Source organism: Perna viridis, chromosome 5, assembly GCF_037379345.1.
Source record: "Perna viridis isolate PV_CMFRI_1.1 ecotype Kerala chromosome 5, ASM3737934v1, whole genome shotgun sequence".
Lineage (NCBI taxonomy): Eukaryota > Metazoa > Mollusca > Bivalvia > Mytilida > Mytilidae > Perna > Perna viridis.
This window is the reverse complement of record NC_142449.1, coordinates 25,532,050-25,554,774: the sequence shown is the minus strand read 5'-3', so window position 1 is coordinate 25,554,774 and position 22,725 is coordinate 25,532,050. Positions and strand designations below refer to the sequence as shown.

The window sequence follows — 22,725 nt, the reverse complement described above, 5'->3', positions numbered from 1 at the left end:
TATCTTTTATAAATTCACACAAATAATTGAAGTAGCAATAAGAGTTTCATTTATAAAGTCATGAAGTATATCAATACAGTTAAGTTGAATTATATTGAAAATATGTGCAGCATTTATTCCCATACAGATAACTTTTTAACCACTATATTTTTTCTTTCCCAACCTCTTTTAATGCAATTGATTTTCAAATCACTAATTGAACATACTGTTTGTTTTACACCATTAAGATATCGACAAATGCTGCATTATCTGTATGATTCTAAGGTGAGGTGAATCTGTACTGGATAAACTTAGTTTAATACAATTGAACCTTTTTGGCACAATTTTTAATGGCACCAAAATTTCCTTCTACACAATTTCAAAATGACACTATATTGATGCATTATATTTTCATAGAAAAAAGTAATTAGCAGACTTAAAATATAAAGCACTTCCTATAATAATACCTGTATACTTTTTTATTAATGTAGTTGAGGTAGCAAGAATGGCATGCCAACTCAACTTTTAAAATATCAGTGGAATGAAAGGATAATTAAAACAGGTCCTATGAATAGTATTTTGACTATGGGAAGATAAGTGTTGAAGGAGTGACCAAGGGAACCAAGTTTATAGCAGTAATCAAAAGAATGTAATCCAGGGACAAAAACCAGACATGGAAAAAACATAAACAACAAAGAACATAAAGTAAAATCACACATAAAAAGTAACAAAAGCAAACGAGCAACTCGGATTCCACTAAAAACTGATGGAGTCAAGCTCACAAAGAGAAACTTCTTCCCCTGCTTCAAAATCCTTAAGTTGGAATATCTCCCTTTGGAATCCTGTAACAATAATTATGGTTACATATGGCATCAAACCTTCCTACACAATTTCATAAAAATCCCTTTAACAGTTTAGGAGAAGTTTTAACATAACCCAAAGTTGAGCAGTTGAGTTATTATGTTCCTTCATTCACAAAAGATGCCCAATTTTCCTCTGCAATCTCGTAAAAATATCTTGAGTAGTTTAGGAGTTCTCCTCTCAAGAACTGTGGGCAGACGGACAGACAACATGATTCTTATATTAGATAAACCAAACGTAGGAAAAACAAAAAAAAAAGAAATTATCACATTTATTAAATATTAGTCTCTGTAAGAATCAGGCAGGTAGTAAAACATGCAAAAAAATATAAATATATATTAATAAAAAAAAAATAAATAAAACGTTTATTCACCTATGACAGTGTCATTTTGCAACTGGTGCCAGAAATAAATGTCACATCTGGCATATCACAGGTAACAGTTCCATTGAAATAAATAACAAGAGCAGATAACTTCTGTAAAAATGTCACATTAAAAAAAACTATATGAGTTAACCCAAACTTAGTTTGTTAAGGTATAACTGTAAAAAAAATAACACATCTATTCAATATCAGTCTCTAAGAATCAGGCAGGTGGTAAAACAAGCAAAAAAAAATAATAATAAAAATAAATATTAAAAAAAATAAATAAAAAGTAACAGTGTTATTTTGCAATGGGTGCCAGAAACAAATTTCACATCTGGCATATCAATTAGGTAACAGTTCCACTGAAATAAATAAGATGGGCAGATAACTCCTGCAAAAATGTCATATTAAAAAAAAACTCGACTTCAAAATTTCTAAAATTCCTAAAGTAAAGTAGAGAAAACAGATGATAAAAATGAATATAGGATACCATTATTGATGTAAAGAATGTACCATTAGCTCAATGAATTGTGTTTCGAGTTTTCAATTTTTACCTAATTCTAATGAAGAAGCATACAAAATGCTCAAATAGAATCACTGGTCTACAATTGTAGCGAAAAATTACCCTTACAAAAACGTCCATGTTTATAATACACTATGTTCTTTAACAGGTAATGTCTACAGTTCATCATAAGATGGAGAAGCTGGCCTCATTTGTTGTGGTGTTGGTCCAGAGTAGTTTTGTTGTTCCCAGTTATAATATGTATAAGCTGGGGCCCAATTTCTCTGAGAAGTTGTTTGGCTTTCATCGTCACCATCCCTCATATCTACAGCACCAAATACACACTCTTCATAGGAAGGAGGTACTGAAACATTAGTAATACAAGAATGAATTGTAGCATTTTTTTTATTTTGCCGTATATATTTCCCTAGGGTATAGCACATATGGAATAACTTTACTTTTAACTTTCAAAGTTCAGCTAAAATATGTCAGTTGTCAACCTTACCCTAATTAAGACATTAAAATCAGAGCAATTTCTACTATTACAAAACTATTTTTTCATGTGGGTAACATGTGAACTACATATAAGTTCACAATGAAAATGGACATTAAATTGTCTGTCTCCATCAACCAAACCACATTCTATTGTCAATAGTACAACACATGATGTAATTTCACAATTCAGATCAAATTGTGTTTTGGCACCAGTGCAAAGAATGATATACGGCTCTTTTGAGTAGGAATGAAATGCTCTGCAATAGTGCAGCTTGATACCACCTATGACATCAAATCCTCAACAACTGAAGCAAGTAATAGACACTACTGGTATATTCAAAACTGATACAGCTCTTGGATTGTAAGTAATGTAAGACAAAAAACTTTAAAAATTGCAGTTAGACATAGGAATAAACAATTTTTAACAGTTGATGAAAGACCTCCTAATTTGTCCTTAAATCCTATAAAAAAGTTCATGTCATAAATCGTTCAATTCATCAAAACCTTCCATTGTGGTACAGAACTTTCTATATTAAAACAGGGTAAGATCAAACCTACTTACAATAATTAGGGACTGGCGGTGCTGATGGTTCTCTAGAGGGGAAAGTTTGACAGCTCTATCTCTGAGGATGAAACAGGTGTGGCTTCCCTAGCAGGTGGTGGCATGAGAACAGGTTGAAAGGCTATTGCTGGCTTTGTTCCAATAATTATCTCTTTACAAACTCTAATAGTGGATCAACCACTCGGAACATTTAGCTAAAAAAATTCCAAATATGACTGTGGAATATAGAGTTAAAGGTGCATCATTGTTTCCTACAGCAGCTCCAAAGTGACAAGAGGGGAAATTTTTGTGAGCAAGGTTATCTGCTAATGTATTGTAATGTGTAAAAGGCAGAAGGTCAAGAGAGAAAGGCGGCAGGGCATCCCACAAGTCTGAAATGGTTTAAGGGAAACCCTAGAACTTGTTATCAAGAAATCCAATTGTTTCCATAGATTTTTCAGTAGAACTACATTAAAATCATATAATGAATTATTCCCAAGCAAGCTTGCATTTCAAAGTAGAAAAATACCTATTCTCATTATCATCTACGCCGATAAAAAATAGTAGGGGTGATTGGAGTCTCGTTATCAGCATGATATCAAAACAAACTGTCAACAATATTGTTCAAGACATGTGTCATGATGTGGTGAACATGTGATACATATTAGTATGAAAAAGAAAATAAAAAATGGAAAAAGCGTTAAAAATCCATTTTCAGGGAATACCACTCAATGAAAAGTAAACAGTTTTTAGGAATATTCACCAAATATAGAACTTCCTATACATAGCATTATTTAATTCCACTAATCACCAATGTTCTGAAATTTTCTGAAACAATAGATCTTTATATAGTAAACATTTTTTCTTCAATTTACGGTAATCATCAATCTGGTATTATTTTAAAAAACTGGGAATGTGATTTCAGGTCAAAACTAGAAAAATTGCCGAAAATGGCGCTTTCAGGGGTTGCACAACAGGTGATGACAAAAGATCACGTGGCATTTAAGGCCATGTTGAAATAAAACTGAAAAAAACTTATCATGCTTATCATCAGGATAATTTCATGAATTGAATTTTTATAGTTTTAAAGATATTGGCAGAAAATTACAAAAAAACTTAATTTTTCACCTACCAAGGGCAAAAACTCTAACAAGGAGTATTCCAACTATTTTGACCTTAAGTAAACTTTTGTAGGATTATCAGAATGATCACGTCATCAATTGAAAGGTCTTTTTAATTTATTATAGTTGTCATTATTTGGCTGTTCCAAGGCAATAACTTTAACAAGGAGTTGTTGAACCAATTGAGACTTTTGTAGATTTTATCATATGGATCGTTCGAAAGTTTTTCTAAATAAGACTTTCATCTGAATATTTTCATCTCGCAGACAGACTTAATCTTAGACAAATCAAATGATATCAACTTAAATCTATGGGAACAGAGATTGATCAGCACCAACTTATAGTCAGTTCTTTTACAGATTGATAATTACATTGATAAAATTGGTCAACTTGTATACACTGCTACTTCCAGTAATGCTACATGTGAATGTCAAGTAGTTACCAGTACTTACAGTAATGAAATATGGCAACTTGTTACTTACTGTAATGATAAATGTTAACTAGCTACTTACAGTAATGAAAAATATCAACTTGTTACTTACAGTAATGAAAATGTAAAGTTGTTACTTACAAGAATAAAAAAAAACCAAGTTGCTACTTACAGTTGTGATAAATGTCAACTTGTTACTTACAGCAATGAAATATGTCAACTCTCTACTTACAGTAATAATTGGTGCCATATTGCTACTTACGACGATGTAATAGTGTATATTGATGATATTACAACCTTCCAACAAGGAAGAAACTAATGCAGGGATAGTAGCAGCACCACCTTATATCTGACTTGTGTTTTTCTGAATATCCACAAAGCCTTGAAATATTGTGAAATATTCCTCCTTTGTGTGGTAATGTGGTTTTCCAGATGAAAACAAATTATTTGAGTATCCAGTAAATACTGACTCCTACAGCAATAGAAAAAAGAACCAGTTTAGACACAAAATGTAGGTCACACCAATTGTAATATTAACCCAGAACATTTTTCAAAGCAGAGGATGCTTACTCTACCAGTGTACCAGGTCCATGCTCCTAGTTTTTAATAGAGTCAGAGTTGCTCATTCAATTTTGTATGTATTATTTTGGTTATTCTATGTTCTTTGTTGTGTGTGTGTGTCAATTTTTCATGTGTGGTCTTTGTCCCTGGATTACATTATTTTGATTTTCATTGACATAAAAGGTTAAAAAGAAAACATTTACTACTATTTATATAAAAATGTTGGAAAATGTTGCAGTGTTTTTCAACAAATCTTAGAATGATAAACACTTCTTCATTATTGTGGATCTGCACTAACAAATGTGATTATCTTACATTCGCCTTCGTTAAAGAAGGGTATAATATAGCATATTAATTGAGCTGTGTCGCAAGACAAGCCATATCAGTCTCGTTTAAAGAGGTCAAAATCATATACCATGACAGTGACCTTAGGCCCGTATATAAGACCTGTTCCACGTGTTATCTTCACTTTTTTAATTGAGACGCAAGGCAAGCTATTGTTAGTGAACGCCGTTCACATTTGATAATTGTTTTTCTTTTTAAAAATTTTACATTTACTGTATTTTGTATTGAAATTTAGCATGTTAACTTAACGAATATTCACTTTTTCTAGACGTAGTCTAGGACTTTTATATTATTTTATTACATGAATTTGATAACGAAATATGATTGTAGTTTTAATACATCCATCTATTGCTACACGTAGTGTAGCTTTTGCAATGACTTTGTAGTGAGGTCTATAAATAGAATACATAATTTGTTCTAGTTTTTGAACTGTTAAAGGCCGATAGAATAACCTTTCCAAATTGTTCGATGGGAATGATTATTAAGAAGCTGTTAGTATAAAACATGTATATATTTTACTTTGGATTTTTACTGAGATTAATCCTAACACGAGTTTTGTTAGGACTTAACAAATTTAACAAGTGTGTAACACGTGATTGCCACGTGGTTTGTGGATAGTTATTGAAACTAAAATAATGAAGAATTAGCCATTTTGAATTCATCGATTTTGTAGTAATTATATGTTCGAAACCCAGTATATAGGACAGTTTTCCTTTTATGCAATCTCTTTCTCCATTTTTTAGTTTCTAGTCCCATTTCTGTTTATTTATTTTTTGGTTTTTGTTTTGACCCCCTGTACTAGTCCCCTGTTATTGACCCATGGCCAGTAATGACAAAATTTGGTGATGAATCTTTTAGAATTAATTATTCAGTACTTTGACCGAGGTATTTTTACTTCTTAAGACCTTTTTATAAGGTGTCATTTACAGTGACAACTGCAACTTTATTTTAATACCTTAATGGTTGAGTTCAGATCAATCATGATAATAATTATATGATAATAAATATGTTTGGGTATACTCAAACTCTAATGTGATATGTTAGTGAGTTATAGATTTTGCCAACTTTTTCAGTTATTTTCTATACTGCTGGAGCAACTGATATCTGATAGCTCTTTTGAACAGGATATTTAACAGATGTATATCCCATCATTTTACATTATGTCAGTAATATTTTTGTGACATTGTTCCATTAAATGACTTCAAACATAATATGTTAATTAACAAATTCACTTTCTGATTTTTAGTGGCTGGAGGATGTATTATTTTCCATTTGATATTAGAATCAGACATTCTAATTTGAGAAACAAAGTATAAACCATAACTTCCTTCAGTTTTGGCATTCACTAAATCAACTGGTACAGTTGGACTGAGGTTTCAACTATTTGATTTCTTATTTAATCCAGAAAACCGGATCCAACAAGTTGATGGATTCTATTTTAAATTTTCAACCATCAAGTAGTACTTGCTTCGGCAGTACATATACTAAAATTTGAACGATACAGAGAAGATTAGCATGGCCCCTGCGCAAGGATGACACGCAAATTCGTGAAGCGTTCCATATTTTTGCTCCACCAAGAGAGGTCTACAGTTAGATCTCTTGCAATCAGATCTAGATTATTTGTAATTATACTGATTTTCATTATCTTAACCTAGAATTTGGTTATTTGCATGATTTATATTATACATATTTACATATGCAATTGTAGGATCAATAGTGAAAAAATTCAAATTTCAATTTACTATTAAATAGTTTGTGCATTTTGCAGTAATATTTTGTATTATACATATATCACTTAAGTTATGATGTTTCTATGTATATTTCAGCTGTTCTGACAAAACTAGATATGGGTAGACATTAATACCATATAAATCTTTCAAAGAGTTTTTATATCTCATTTTATAAATGCCAAAGTTTGAGTGTGTGAGTGTTCCTTTCTGAGCACTCTGTATATTGACATAAAAAATCTTATTTTTGCATAAGTAATAAGTTGGAAGTGTTGATTTTAGTGGAAATATATCTATCTCATTTTAGCGTTTCTAGTGTGTTTATTTTTATATGTTATGTTTGTAGAAGCAGCTTCAATGAATATAAGTCTGTACAGTATTTGTATAGAACAATCATATGAATGAAACTGCTGTGGGTGTTTAACTAAAGTTTCAAGTTTGGAAACTGTTCAATTTGAAGATTTCTTTTAGAAATTAGTCATCATAGCTATATTTACAAGCATCATCAATGGGCCTTTTGGCACTAAATTTTGCTTGTGCATGTCCCTTGACCTAATTAACTGTGTAATTTGTAGTATGTGATAAGTTATGGTTTAGCTCTTCAGAGTTAATAGTACATGTGCATTTATCGAACATCTTTTCATAGAGACGCTTTACTAAACCCCAAATACAGTTAACCATATTCAATCAATCAATGAATTTTACAAACAAATCTAGGTTTATCTGTCGTACAATATATTTTGAAGAATGTTGTTATAGGGTAAGTCAATGGTTTTTTATAGGATCAGTTTGAAACTGTTTCAGGCTATGTTATGTACTTGTGAACACTTGAATTCACCTCAGTTTGTGCTTAAAGCAAGAAACCTTATATGCCTGAGTTTAGTAAGATTGGTTCAGGCTAGTAGATTTTAACTTATTTGAAAAAGTAAATTGTTGCAATTTATAATTCTGACTAGTACGAGCAATGGTTTTTTTGGGCTCAGATTTCAACTTGTAGAAATATTGTAAGGACTTATTGTAAGGTTTATCCTAGAATGTTGATTTTGTTTTCTTGATTCATTTAGATTTGATTTCTGCATATGTCTAATTCATGTTTATATTTTACAAAATGAATATTTTTTCCATATCCATAAATACATAGAATTCGTATTGTCAACATGCAAGCTAAAAGAAGAAACAATTCACACATACTTGTCTATTAAGTTCTTCATTAGTATTTTTGTCAGTAAGTCTTGTATGATTCTGTATATTACTTTTTGATTAATATTTCACTTATTTGTGTTTTTGAATAAGTTTAAAGATCTCACTTGGATGAGTCTTTTAAAAATTCTGGTAATCTCCAATAAATTTATCAGGAAAATTGCTTAAATAATTTGATTTTTTACATATGGACATCTGGTTTACAGTTAAATCCTCATTGAGGAAGATATCTGTCGTCGGAAGAGACTGTCTAAATGACATGTTTGTCACAATTGATATGTAATCTTTTTACTTTCTACTATGTAATGGATAGTTCATAGTTTTCTGGTCAGCTTGATAAGCAAGACTGGTCTTTACTACAATGATTTCTATCACTTTAGGTTTTGAATTGTGTTTTTAGACTCAATATCAGTCCTCACACAAGCAGGTAGAAGAAATTGCTCCTACTTTTTAAATTATTGTTATTGTACTGCTTACTAGTACATCTTTATATGTATGACAGTTGTTTACAGACCCTTATTTTGATTCTTGGTATTGCCTCCTACACATTTGCAACAAGTCATACTTAAGATATTTTCTGGCATTTATTGTTACTTTTGATTCAGCATTTATAAGAATCTTACAACCAGAATACTACAATGGGATCTTGTGTCTCATATTCATGGCATTTTGAGATGTGAACTATGGAGTATATTCACTTCATTTTATTTGCTTTATGTCTGTGGATTTAAGGTCATTTTAGATTCAATCTGTTCTACCTAACTCTTGAGGCATTTTTGTGCAGCATTATATTTGCTAGTTTCTATTTCGTAAATAGTTATCACCACTCTGATTATGATGTATAAAATAAACTAAGGTTTCTTTTCTAGCCTTCAATTATCAAAGTGGTATTTGTGTTTTCCTGTTTCTGCAAAGATGAAAACACATTTTATTGCAAGGAAAATGGAACCATGACTTTAATTCTAACTGTATCCACATGAATATTTGCTTCTTGGTTTGATGCTTCAGTTACATTTTGTTTTATTATATATGTAATTCATAATGTATGTATCATATACTTCTTTAACCCATTATGTAGTGGAGAATAAGATATGAAGACAGTTGAAATATTTTTTGTCTTCAGAAGTCACCCTAAATAAAATGATTGTGGTTGGTGACTGTTATATAGTGATTTGAGGTATAGTAACTGCTCATTGTAACATTTATAAAATCTTCATGGTTTGATTGATATAACGTAGATTATTAACAGGATCTGACCGTTTTTTTTAATTTGATGGTATATGTTTATAAACATGTGTAATTGTTACTAAACACCATTAGTACTGATCATACTCTTTCATCAATTTCTATTTCCTTGGCCACACATTTTTGTGAAATATGTTTGGTTATTATCATATAAATTATGTTATACAATCAAGTTTTTATTTCTTAGTAATATGTGTTGATAGGGTGAAGTAATTGCCTTAGGTCATGATATGAAGAATATATTAGTTGATGTTGGTCTAAAAACTGTAAACTGTGTTTGATTTTAACTTTGTTTAGACTTGTATTTTTCAGACTTATAAGTTTAGACTTGTAATTTTCATCTTCGGCTCTATTATGGTGCCTTTTTAAGTCTGATATATATATGTGTGTGTGTGTATACATGTGCCATATTAACAAACAAGCAATACAACAGGTTGATTAGTTAAAATGTTTTACTTTATGAGCTCAGAAACAATTTTATGATGGTTCACTTGTTTAAATTACTGAGAAAATAATTTAAGATTTTCTATTTTGATTTTATCAGTATTGTACTAAACTTTATTTGGTGTAAAGCAGCAAAGTTATCTATATGGTACTCTTGCTACGGTCTTTGCACTCATTACACATTACATAAATTCTCATACAATAAATAAGGTTATATGTTCAACATCCTTAATAATATTAATTTCAAATTTTTATGTTTGAGTATATATGGATCTTTCGACTATAATGTTGCATTATATACTTATACATTGTAATCTTTTATTTTGTGACATTTTTCTGAGATGGTTCCTTATTGGTCAGTAAAAGGTTTGTTTACTGGCAGCAAACTCATTTTATGTATTACTTAGTTTGTTCCAACTCTTTGAACATGCTATATTATACCCTTCTTTTACGAAGGCAAATGTAAGATAATGTTCCCTCATCCAAGCATATCGTAGAGATGTAAAGGATGAGGGGCATTATCATAATGAGCCTGAGGCTCAAGAAGGGTATAATATACCCTCCTCATGTGTTTTTCATATTTATTGTGACTGTCTGGTATCTTGCAATGTGATTGCTACTAATATCAGTACACTATATTTAAATATCTATTAAGTTGTTTCTTCTTGTTTCATTAATTCCCACCCTGTCTTTGCACTGTTGGAACAAACTCTCTTTAAAAAGTGAAGATAACACGTGGAACAGGTCTTATATACGGGCCTAAGGTCACTGTCATGGTATATGATTTTGACCTCTTTAAACGAGACTGATATGGCTTGTCTTGCGACACAGCTAAATTAATATGCTATATTATACCCTTCTTGAGCTTCAGGCTCATTATGATAATGCCCCTCATTCTTTACATCTCTACGATATGCTTGGATGAGGGAACATTATCCTTAGGTGTACAGAATGACTTAAGCAATGAAGAGGTCAGCAACGTTTTGCTATGTACACATGTATCACCATTAATGAGAAACCTATCTAAATCTTCCATGGATCATTACTAAAATGGATTACTAATTCAAGTTTGCTTTTGCCAACAAAAACGTAAGTCACCCCTTATTCTGAAGTTAAAAGAGGGGGTATAACTGAAAAAAAAAATAATTGTATCATAAATTCCTGGTAAAATGCAAAGCAACATATCATACCCTAATTAACTACAGAGTTTCTTGTAATTTGGTGCATTAGTTTTCAGTAGTTGCACTTTCAAAAATGTGATAAAAAAAACAAAAACAAAAACAAAAAAAAACAAAACAAAAAAACAAAAACAAAAAAAAAAAAACAAAAAACAAACAAAAAACCAAAAACAAAAATAAACGGACGGACAGAGGGCAAAATACTATAAATCCCAGCCAAATTATGGGAGATTTATTTATAGTTTGCATGTTTACCTGTCAAGTAGGTAGCTCATGCTTCATTGTTCTAACAGTATTGAACATTATAACACATGTATTATTACAGAATTTGACTATAATTGTACATGTATAGACCCCTTCTAAAATTTACCATATTTTAGCCAAGTATACACAAAAGATTGTGGAAAATGTTTTTTTTTTATTTATGCCATCCTTTTAGGAAAATTTTACAAACCTTAGAAATTACAATATCATAAAAAAAATTTAATATTTTTTTAAATATTTTAATATTCTGTATTTGTCCTACCTGTCTCAGCAGTAGATGTATCTGTTCCACAGTGTTATCACTCATATTGTTAATATCAATCTCATAAACAAGAGGTTCACCAGGTACAAATGCTGTTTTGTTTATTGTCATATCAAGCACAATATTACCCTCATCACAGCAACATCCCTGAATTTCTTCATTTCGTCGATCATAGATTTGAGTCTGAAATATCCAATGAAATCAATGTGTGACTACTTTACAATAACAAGATGCACAAAATTTGTTACAGCTGTAAAATACTTTTAATTTACATACATTGTACATCTGATAGTTTTAACAATAAACATGTGTACGTGTACGTATGGGTATGTTGTGAAGCATTCATGTTTATAGGGTCTGTGAATCATGTGGCTGTAATGTGCATGCCATCTGTGGAGTATGAGTGGACAGACTTGAAAACATGTGAAATTTTATTAACCAGGTTCATGGACCATCAACTTTTTTAATTGACACTAGAGGACTTTTGGTTTTCGTCAAATGGATTGCTGATTTGAAACTTAAGAAAGTTCAGGATCTACCACTCTTGGAAGTAAATTTGAATCTCTGTTAAAATCTGACTTAATAAAAGTTGAAGATGAATCAGATTTTCTACAATGCAGCGAAAAACATGGATAGACCAAAATTAAATGCTTTGCAGGGTGCAGCTTGATACAGCCCCTGAGGCTTAATCCTGAATAGTTGGGGTAATTGACAAACCAATCAGACTTGATACAGCTTTTTGGATTTTGATTACGATAAGATATTAGACACAGGATACATATTTGACCAGAATACTTTTTGGTTACTTTTTGACCCCTTATTCCTAAATGGTTCCAATCAAAACCTCAAATTAATCCCAACCTTCCTTTGCGGGTTGGGCACCTTGTATTTTCTTACTTTTTTTTCTTACTTTACTCACAGACCAAACTATTAATTCCAGTATTTTTTTTCGTGTTTTGGTACCTTGTAGTAAAATTTATATGAGATCCATCCACTTTTACTCAAGTTATTTTCTTAACATAAGACAAATGCTTGTTTTAAGCCCCCGTTTGGTCCCTAATTTCATATATGTTCAAGTCCTAACCGGGCTACCCCCAAAATTAATACCAGTCTGGGTACTGTCATGTAGAATACTGTGAAACAATATCATTGATACATGTGTATTCCTACGCTTAAACTTGAGATAAATAGTTAATTTCTACGAAATGCTTGTTTTTGACCCTCAATTCAAAATTGTTTGGGGCAATAATCCCTAAAATCAATTACAGCTTTCTTTTGTGGTTTGACACCTTGATTTAAAATTTTATAAATTCAACCAATATCAAATTATTGCATAAAAGCCAAGTGTCTATGGAAGACAACGACAGTACCATACTATTGTACAATATATGACAACATTTTTTGCAGTCAAATAAAAAATTGTCATTGTTGAAATGTACAAATGTACATATAATTACCAGAGCATTCCAAAAATGATTGCAATCTAAATGATGGATCACTGTAAATAGCTTCAAAATAGAACTTTCACTTTCGTTAGAACGATGAATTAATGCAGTGCAGGTGTACCTAACGTACCCTTTTCTACCCTCATATGAAGATGGTATTTCCGGGCTTGTGGGACAACTAAATGGATAAATGAAATTTCCTTCAGGATGAGTTACCTCTCCAACTCCTGGAATAAAATTAAAAACAAAATGATTATTTCTCCTAATCACTAAATGCAGCTAGATTGTCCTGCTGGAGTTAAACTCTAACATATGTGGCAAATTCAAGCTTGATGCTGTTATTAGTTCTAATTGTGATTAGATATTAGACATAAAACAATTCAACTTAGTTTCTTGATTTGGGTACAACCACTAGTGCATTAAAGACCAAACAATGAGAAAACCCCTTTTCTATTAAAGTCCCTTAACTCTAAATCCTAAAATCAGAAATTAATAAAAAACTGAAAAGGAGTTTTCATCAATATAAACAAGATGTAAGAGTTTATTTTTTAATTTCAAGTCCAAAAACAGAAAATTATCCATTTTAGTACCAATGAAATCCCATAGTTGAAAAACAAAAAAAACTGGAAATTATAAAAATCAAAAGGTAGCCCACATCAGTAGAAAGAAATATTTCACAAAAATTGGGGACATCATTTTTAAGCTTTCTTTTCGAAGTGTAAAGGACATCATTTTTTAAAGTTTTCAGGAAGTAGCTTGCTGCCAACCTCTAGCATTGCTGGAGTAATTCAACAAAATACAAAGTTTGCAGAATTCATATGGGATCAAACATTAACTGGTCATTATTGCTTAAATAAATTACTTCGCTTAATCTCTGTGCTCTCTGTCTACACTGTAATACGTGTATATTGTACAGCTTTAAAACAGAATGCATGTCTTCTTACCGGTCATTATTCATCTCCAGGGGTGGGCCTGCAAATTGAAAAATGATGCCGAAAAAAAAAATTACTGACCCTCCCCTTTTCCAAACGCGGAAAAATTCTCAACCCCCCTTCTCTCAAGTACCAAAAAAATAGTCAACCCCCTGCATTTTTTCAAATGAAATTTCAATGTATGTATTGATTTATTTAAAACAGAAAAGGGAACATATAGTATCACAAGTTATTAAAGGAATGTTTCAAATATTTGAACTGGTTATACAATATAACCTGGTTTGGGACAGTTTACACTAAATAGGCCGGCCAATCCCGGCTTGGAGATAAATAATGACCGGTCCCTTATTGAATACTTTTGTATTTGTGACTTTTCATTTTTCTTTTTTTTTTAATTTACAGATCGATCAGTATTTTAAATTGCTACTTATTATTCATTTATTTTTGGTGTTTTGTTTATATTTTTTAAAATATATATATCTTGTTTGTTTTATTTACATGCTTATTACATTTGTTATTGTTGTTTGAAATTTGGAATTCTGGTTGTTTAAATACATGTTTGATATATTCTTATTAAGGTTTATTCAAATTTTTACAATTGTCTGTAAAGGAGTTGTAAACTGTTGTGTTACCATTTTGTGAGCTTTTCATATTTATTATTTTTCAAAAAAAAAAAAAATAAAAAAAAAAAAATAAAAAAAAAAAAAATAAAATAAAAATAAAAAAAAATAAATAAATAAAAAGGAAATAATATTAATTGTGTTTTTCTATCGGCACATACACTTCATGCAATAGAAAAAGAACAGACATGGTACAAATGTATAATGCAACAAATGCAAACCACCATTACAACCAGCAGTAAATTTAATTCCTTCAGCAGTCACAACATGACCCTCATCATGAGGATAGCCTCATCTAGTAGTGAGCTCTGAAAGGCCTCAATTAAAAAATTAAGCAATGCCATTTTCGATGCATAGATAAGAAATGAAACAGACAATTAGAGACAAACACCGAACCAAACATAAAAAGCTTTATTACATAGGACATTATGTATTAAATTCTAGATATTGCACAAGTATATGTGTAAATGATTTTTATTTATGACCCCCCTCATCAATTAGTCAAAAAAATACATACCCCCCTTCAAGTACAGTTTTTTTTTTACCCCCTTCTTTTTTTGCCGGCCCATCTCTGGAGATTAATAATGACCGGCCCTTATCTTCGGAAACCCAGGGAATGACATCTTATAAAAACTTGAAATATGAACTTAAAAGCATTTTCTTACTACACAGGAAGTACATAATTTAACATTCAATAAGCATGTAATGTAAATTGATAGTAAGACAAACTATACTTGTATCTGAAACTGATTAAATTGCTGATAGTCATGTACATTTGAATGTGTCAACAACAGCGTTATCATAAATTTCTGCGGAGAACACTGGTGTCAACATCACAATATTAATTAAATGTCGTGACTATACACTGTACATAAAAAACCAACCTCCATACACTATAATAGTTTGCTCAATGTAGTGTTCTTTTGTAGAGTATGTAGTAGAGTTTTCACCATGTTGTACCACCCATTTAGATTTTGCTTTTCCATCAAGGAGGACTTTTATTGCTGAAAACAATTTGAAAAAAATAACAACATGTACAAAGTACAACATGTATCAAGACAATGTACACAAACCTCTGTATACTATAATAGTTTGGTAAATGTATTGTTCCTCTGCGTAGTATTTTTAGAGCTGTTATCCTCACGCACTACCCATTTTGATTTTGCTTTCCCCTCAATTAAAACTTTCATTGCTGAAGTAATAACAAAGGTTTGAGTATACTACAAATTAGATGACGTTTTACCTTTTAACATAAATATATCCTTCTTGGACAGATAACATTTGTACTAAAGCTTTCTAATGTTGCACTAGGTTTTGTGTAAGTATTTCAAGCCTATTTCATGGTACACTCACATAGCAAAATTATGAAAAGCTTGAAAATTTGTGGTTTGCATACATCTAAAATACATTTACATACATGAGGATGTAAACAATTCTAATTTTGGGGATTTGATACATCGCATCTACCGGTGAAGTTTAAAGAGAGATAAAGGATACTACAGACACTGTGAAGTCTGCCTCATATCTTGAACTACACTTAGAAATCGATGGTAAAGGAAAACTATTGACCAAACTTTACGACAAACGTGATGACTTTTCATTCAAAATTGTCACCCATTCCTTTCATCTGTGGCAACATCCATTCAGCACCTGCATATGTAGTGTTCATATCACAACTCATACGTTGTGCTAGAGTTTGCCGAGACTACGCAGACTTTTTTGTATCCCACTAGAATTCTAATAAATAGGCTTCTGGAGAAGGGTTATGTTGCTACAAGATTGAAGTCATCACTACAAAAGTTTTATGGTCGTCATCATGAACTCGTGGGTCGTTACGATGTATCCATCTGCGCCATGAAAACTGATTTATTCAACGTGTCGTAGATTTCCTTTCCTATTTCGTCTTCTCTGGACTTGACTTTTTATGAGCAACTCGGCGGGTGTTTCTAGAAAAGCAGAGGACGCTTATCCTACCTGTGTACCTGGTCCATGCTCCCGGTTTTTAGTGGAGTCCGAGTTGCTCATTTGCTTTTGTTACTTTGTATGTATGATTTTAGTTACTGTATGGTCTTTGTCCCTGGATTTCATTCTTTCGATTGCCGCTATAACCTTGGTTCCCTTGATTACTCATGTAAAGTAAATACAAATGTAAATTTTGTATATTTCTATTTTATTTGGTTGTTGTATCTTCTTCTTGGACCACTATTTATTTTTGGATGTCACTTCATGGGATGATGTAATATGAACTATTGATATGAGTCAACAATGTTCCAGGATTCCACTTTACCGTCATCCGGAGCAAGTATAATTTTTGGATTGGAAAAATTATATTCAATTTTCTGTATTATGTTCAACTTTCCCCTCGGCAAGTAGACAACTTGAATTTCTGAAAGAATTTCTGTAGTATTGAAACGCAGAATTCAATTGTTGTAAATTTTCATTTGAATTTTTCCCATGAAAGCCTAAAATTTTAAAATATCCCAGAACAGTGAAAACTGTTGTTGTGTAATTGTGATGCATGTTGCCTATAAAATCTGATTAGTTAAAGCAATGTTGTTATGTTTTTCATGTTGTACTCCTCTAACAATTGGTGATATGCAACACAGATGTACATGTACATGTACATTGTACGATCACCGAAATTCAGATTCAGATTGTAAAGCAGCCAAATATAGCAGAGAAAATCATAGGAAAAAAGAAAGGTTTTATAACTCATGAAATTAGAGTATTGCTAAATACATGTTTCAACAGTGATGGGATATTTAATTTCAACATCATAATTAAATTTTTATGATCTTGAAATCAAATAACTCGAGTCGATAATTTTGAGATATTCAACTTTCACTAATGATATCACTTATAATCTTGATTATTTTGTAATCATTTCATAATTAAGGACTAATTCCTTATAACGGTACTAAATGTATTTAATGCGAAATAAAGAAATAGCTTGGAAGCATTTCTATTTAACAGGAAGTCATGCCTTTCGAAGTTTCCAATACAAAGTTTTGTATTCTTAATATATTCTTCACTAAAAAGTATTTACTATATGGTCTTCGTTTCTGCCATGCCATTAGAGTAGACCTCTCTGGCTACAGCCAGCTATTCTGAAATATGAGCACTAATTATACTGATCTCTTTAATTTGTGACAAGAAGTATCATGAAGTGACAAGAACCATTAAGATGTTTAGAAGAAGCGACATGAAATGAAAAATAGAGACAAGAAGATTTTAAAATTTATCTGTATATTCACCTCACAGGTTACACTCACAAGATATTATTTTTACTTCCGAAAATCAAAACAATGAATCTTCAACGATGATGCTGCATCAATTACACATATATTACTTACATTTGAGTTTTGTTGCTTTTCCAAAACCAACATTTATTGTGCCACTAATATGTTCTCCAGCAAGAAACACACAACCAGGGTTGTCAAAGTAAATGGTAAAATGAGTTAGACGCATATCTGACTAACGAACAGTTATTTTCTCACGTTGTCAACTGCAATAGAAAAGCGGAAAATAATGATACATAAGACTTGAGTTGTTTTACATTTCCTTATTATTTTTTCGACTGTAAAGATCCTTAATTTTGTACACGTACATGTATATTTTTAAAAATTCGACACAGTTGGATTTCAAAATCAATGGTCAGATATGACATTTCACAACCATGTAACTTACTCTGCAAACAACAGCTGTCGTCTTGAGTAAGCATGCCATTTTCTAAAACATACATATATTTATTTTTATACATAGGAAATGGTGCAATTGAAATAGATAACAACCACCCCAGCATTACTAAAATAAAAAAACATCAATCAAAGAAAATACAAATGAACTACACTTCAAACCTATTACAGAAGCTTCCACACAAAAACAGTTCAACAAAATAAATGTAAAAAAGGCTACTGGTGTTGATGAAATCTAACCTAAAATTCTGAAAATAGCTGCACCAATAATAAAACATTCAATTACCAAGCCGATCAACATGACTTTTGAAACTTCAGTTTTTCCATACAAATTAAAAATAACACAGATAGTACCAATTCATAAGAAAAAACATCGCACTAGAAATGGAAAACTACAGACCAGCCACTGTACTACCAACCATCTCAGAACTTTATGAAAGAGCAATCGAATCTCAGATATGGGAATTTTTTTAAAACAGATTTAACATTTACTTGTCTGCTTTTAGACCTGGCCACAGTTGTCAAGATATTTTTTATCAAAATTATTGAAGACTGGCGTAAATCTTAAAAAAGTTCACTGCTGCTATAAAAAGAGATCTGTCAAAAGCGTTTGATTGTCTACCGCATCATCTGCTCCTGCTGAACTTGAAAAGCTATGTCTGTCTTGAAATCCCCTATCTTTATTAAATAGTTATCGTAAAAACAGGAAGCAGTGTGTTAAAATTGGTTCTATATGCAGTCCCTGTTTGGACATCTATAAAGGGGTTCCGCAGGGGTCAATTTTGTCCATTTTAATATCTTTATTAGCGATATATTTCACTTTTTTCCGAAAAGTGACATATAACTATGCTGATGACAATACTGTATCATATAGCAGCAATGATCTACAAGAAATAGTAAACACTCTGGAAAAGGAGAGTAGCATTTTAATCAAATGGTTGTCAGACAATCATATGAAAGCCAATCCTGACAAGTTTCAGACTATTGCGATTGGCTGTAAGACTCAAAAAGAAAACATTACTTTTAATTTAGATAGAAATAATATCCTCTGTGAGAAAGGTAAATCTATAACATTTGATTTTAAATTGAACTTTGATAGCCATATCTCTAATATATGTAAAAAGGCATCACAACAATTATATGTATTAAAAATAATTGGAAATCATCTCAGTAAATTTAGTAAACTTACAATATATTATTCTTTTATACTTTTATACTATTAACACTTCTTTTTTAACACATACTTGTATATACGAGTACCATTTGAAAATAATTCTATCCTATTAGGGTATTCTACATTGTCACCTATATTTAGGGTACATAGTTAGATAGTTACTTGAATCTTCGGTGCATTTTTATATACATGTATACTATACACAACTTGAAAACAGTTAGAATGCACAAGTACTTACAGTTATCTACCAATATCATTGGTGTAATTATTTCAATATTGTATTCATAACATATACATTAATATACATGTGAGTTACTTAAGATGGACTTGTTTGTTCAAATACGTACGTCAGCTCTTTTGTGTTACATGTAAGTGCATGTGTACTTAGTATTGTGTTATCGTTTTTATATTTCTATATTGCATTAAGCAACATGGTCGTATGCAGTGTGTTACTCCCATTCTTACCGGCAATGGTAATGAAGCGACTGTGAAGGTGAATGGTATTGTTACATCAGCTCTTAACTATACATGACAAATATGTTGTCGTACCGGCAGACAAAGCCCAGAACAACATTGTTTTTGTCTGCAAAACGTTTTATATCCAATGTTTATTATCAGAGGTAGACGCAGAAAATAATAGCAGTGATATGACCTATACTACTACCACTCTCTCCAAAGAAGAAATTGTGGAAAACCATAAATCTATGCTATCCTCTTTTGGTCTCTCTACCAAGGACGATGATTGTGATTTACCGTCTATGTACTGGATTCCTAAACTTCACAAGAATCCATACAAACAACGTTTCATAGCTGGATCTGCAAAATGTACCACCAAACCTCTTTCAAAACTTTTAACTTCTATACTCACAACTGTCAAAGAGGGTCTGCAGTCCTACCACAACCATTGTTACTCCCGTAGTGGTATTAATTCAATGTGGATCCTGAAAAATTCGAAAGATCTTTTGGAGACAATCAGTTCAAGACTATTATTTGAATAGAATAGCATTAAAACCTATGATTTTTCAACACTGTATACTTCTATTCCCCATACTCAGTTAAAATCCCGACTTAAAAACATACATCGTTGTTTTTCCGAAAGAGATGGTACACCTAGATACAAATATATAGTTCTTGGTAGAGATTCCTCATACTTTGTAAGAAATAATTCCAAATCATCTTCCAAATATACAGAGGAAGATGTTTACAAAATGCTGGAATTTTTAATCGACAGCATATTTGTCCAGTGTGGTGGACGTGTTTTTCAACAAACGGTCGGCATTCCAATGGTAACAAATTGTGCTCCTTTACTTGCTGATCTATTCCTTCACTCTTATGAGGCTGACTTTATAGCTGATTTGATCAGAAAGAAAGAATATCGTTTGGCTAGATCCTTCAATCTCAGTTTCCGCTATATAGATGACGTATTATCTTTAAACAATTCTAATGTCGGGGATTTGATACATCGCATCTACCCAAAAGAACTTGAGATAAAGGATACTACAGACACTGTGAAGTCAGTCTCATATCTTGACCTACAATTAGAAATCGATGGTAAAGGAAAACTATTGACAAAACTTTACGACAAACGTGATGACTTTTCATTCAGAATTGTCAACTTTCCTTTCATCTGTGGCAACATCCCTTCGGCTCCTGCGTATGGAGTGTTCATATCACAACTCATACCTTATGCCAGAGCTTGCTGAAACTACGCAGACTTTTTGTATCCCGTTAGAACTCTAACAAATAGGCTTCTGGAACAGGGTTATGTTGCTACAAGATTGCAGTCATCACCACAGAAGTTTTATGGTCGTCATCATGAACTCGTGGATCGTTATGATGTATCCATCAGCACCATGAAAACTGATTTATTCAACGGATCATAGTTCACCTTTCCTTGTTTGTCTACCCCGGATTTGACTTTTTATGAGCAACTCGGCGGGTGTTTCTAGAAAAGCAGAGGATGCTTACCGTACCGGTGCACCTGGTCCACGCTCCCAGTTTTTAGTGGAGTCCGAGTTGCTCATTTACTTTTATTACTTTGTATGTATGATTTTAGTTACTTTATGTTCTTTGTTGTGTATGTCTGTTTTCCATGTGTGGTCTTTGTCCCTGGATTACATTCTTTTGATTACCGCTATAACCTTGGTTCCCTTGATTACTCTTAGTACAGTAAGCGAGTCGTTTCAGGGCCTAGCTGACTCTCATGTTCAGACGCTTGATCGAATACTACGCATAGAATGTGCTGATGGACAAGAAATGCCTTTTAGTGGTTTCATTAAAGCAGACCTTAAATTACTCGTGACTTCAGCATCGTACATACCATTATCTTGTATACTACTAGTAGTGCCTTACAGCATTTACAACAAAAGTGTTCCCATACTTCATGGAACAAACGTACTGCAAGCCACAATGGATGATGTTTGACAACGTTATGGAAGTAGATTTCTACAAGACGCAGACCTTTTTTCCCATGGTACATGACATTTAGATGCTTGCTATTGAGAGAAAGGGAACTTCATCGAAGGAACAACAAATTAGCAGTAGTCAAGTGTGCTGAAGGTAACATTGTTCATGTACCACCGAACAGGGATGTTGTAATTCAAGGATACACGCACCATGAGTTACTGTATCATGCAGTTTGGGGGATGTTACAACCCAATGACAGAGCAGCCATTCTATCGGATTTAGACATTGCGCCTTTGTTGCTATCGTACAAGTATGGAAGTAACAGACTCATCAGAAACATCGCTACCAGAACAATTGTTGTTTCACCGAATGCCATACTGTGTGAAGTTCAGCCAGTTTCGATTGCTGATATAGAAATAAACAAGGATGTAGCCCATGAGGTACCGGATGACGTTAACCTTACATCTGACCTATTCAGTGAAGAACAACCGGAACAGGGAAGCAACAACAAAACTTTAGTACATCTGTACATATATTGGACACACAGATGCTGTTCGCCACAGAGTTGACTAGCTGGATGAGCGACCTTTCAAGCAGAGACATCGAAGTACCTGGAGTGCTACGCCGTTTACATTTGTCATCTTATGCAGTATTGTGTCGCAAGAAAGACGGTAAACTTAGAATGTGCATTGACCACAGATTACTCAATAGTCGCACCATCCATGACTCTTATGCACTACCCCGCAGTGAAGAGATACTTGAGGCTCTAGGTGGAAACACTTATTTCTCCGTTCTTGATATGAAAAGCGAGTACCAACAGGTTGAGGTAGAACTCATCAGGAAAGGACAGCTTTTACGGTAGGCCCGTTAGGATTTTATGAGTCTAACAGATTACAATTTGGCTTAGTCAACAGCTCAGCGACCTTCTAAAGGT

The 22,725-nt window shown here is 32.3% G+C and overlaps 1 non-coding gene and 2 pseudogenes across 1 annotated transcript; 2 read left to right on the top strand and 1 right to left on the bottom strand.

Moving 5' to 3' along the window:
- Nucleotides 1-1,703: 1,703 nt before the first annotated feature.
- On the bottom strand, nt 1,704-17,984 carry LOC148616822 (arrestin domain-containing protein 17-like; annotated as a pseudogene).
- On the top strand, nt 6,660-6,766 carry LOC148616823 (U6 spliceosomal RNA). Its single transcript, XR_015922778.1, has one exon. It is a non-coding gene; the product is annotated as a U6 spliceosomal RNA (small nuclear RNA).
- A 1,840-nt stretch (nt 17,985-19,824) lies between the features above and the next one.
- On the top strand, nt 19,825-22,360 carry LOC148616821 (uncharacterized; annotated as a pseudogene).
- Nucleotides 22,361-22,725: the final 365 nt, after the last annotated feature.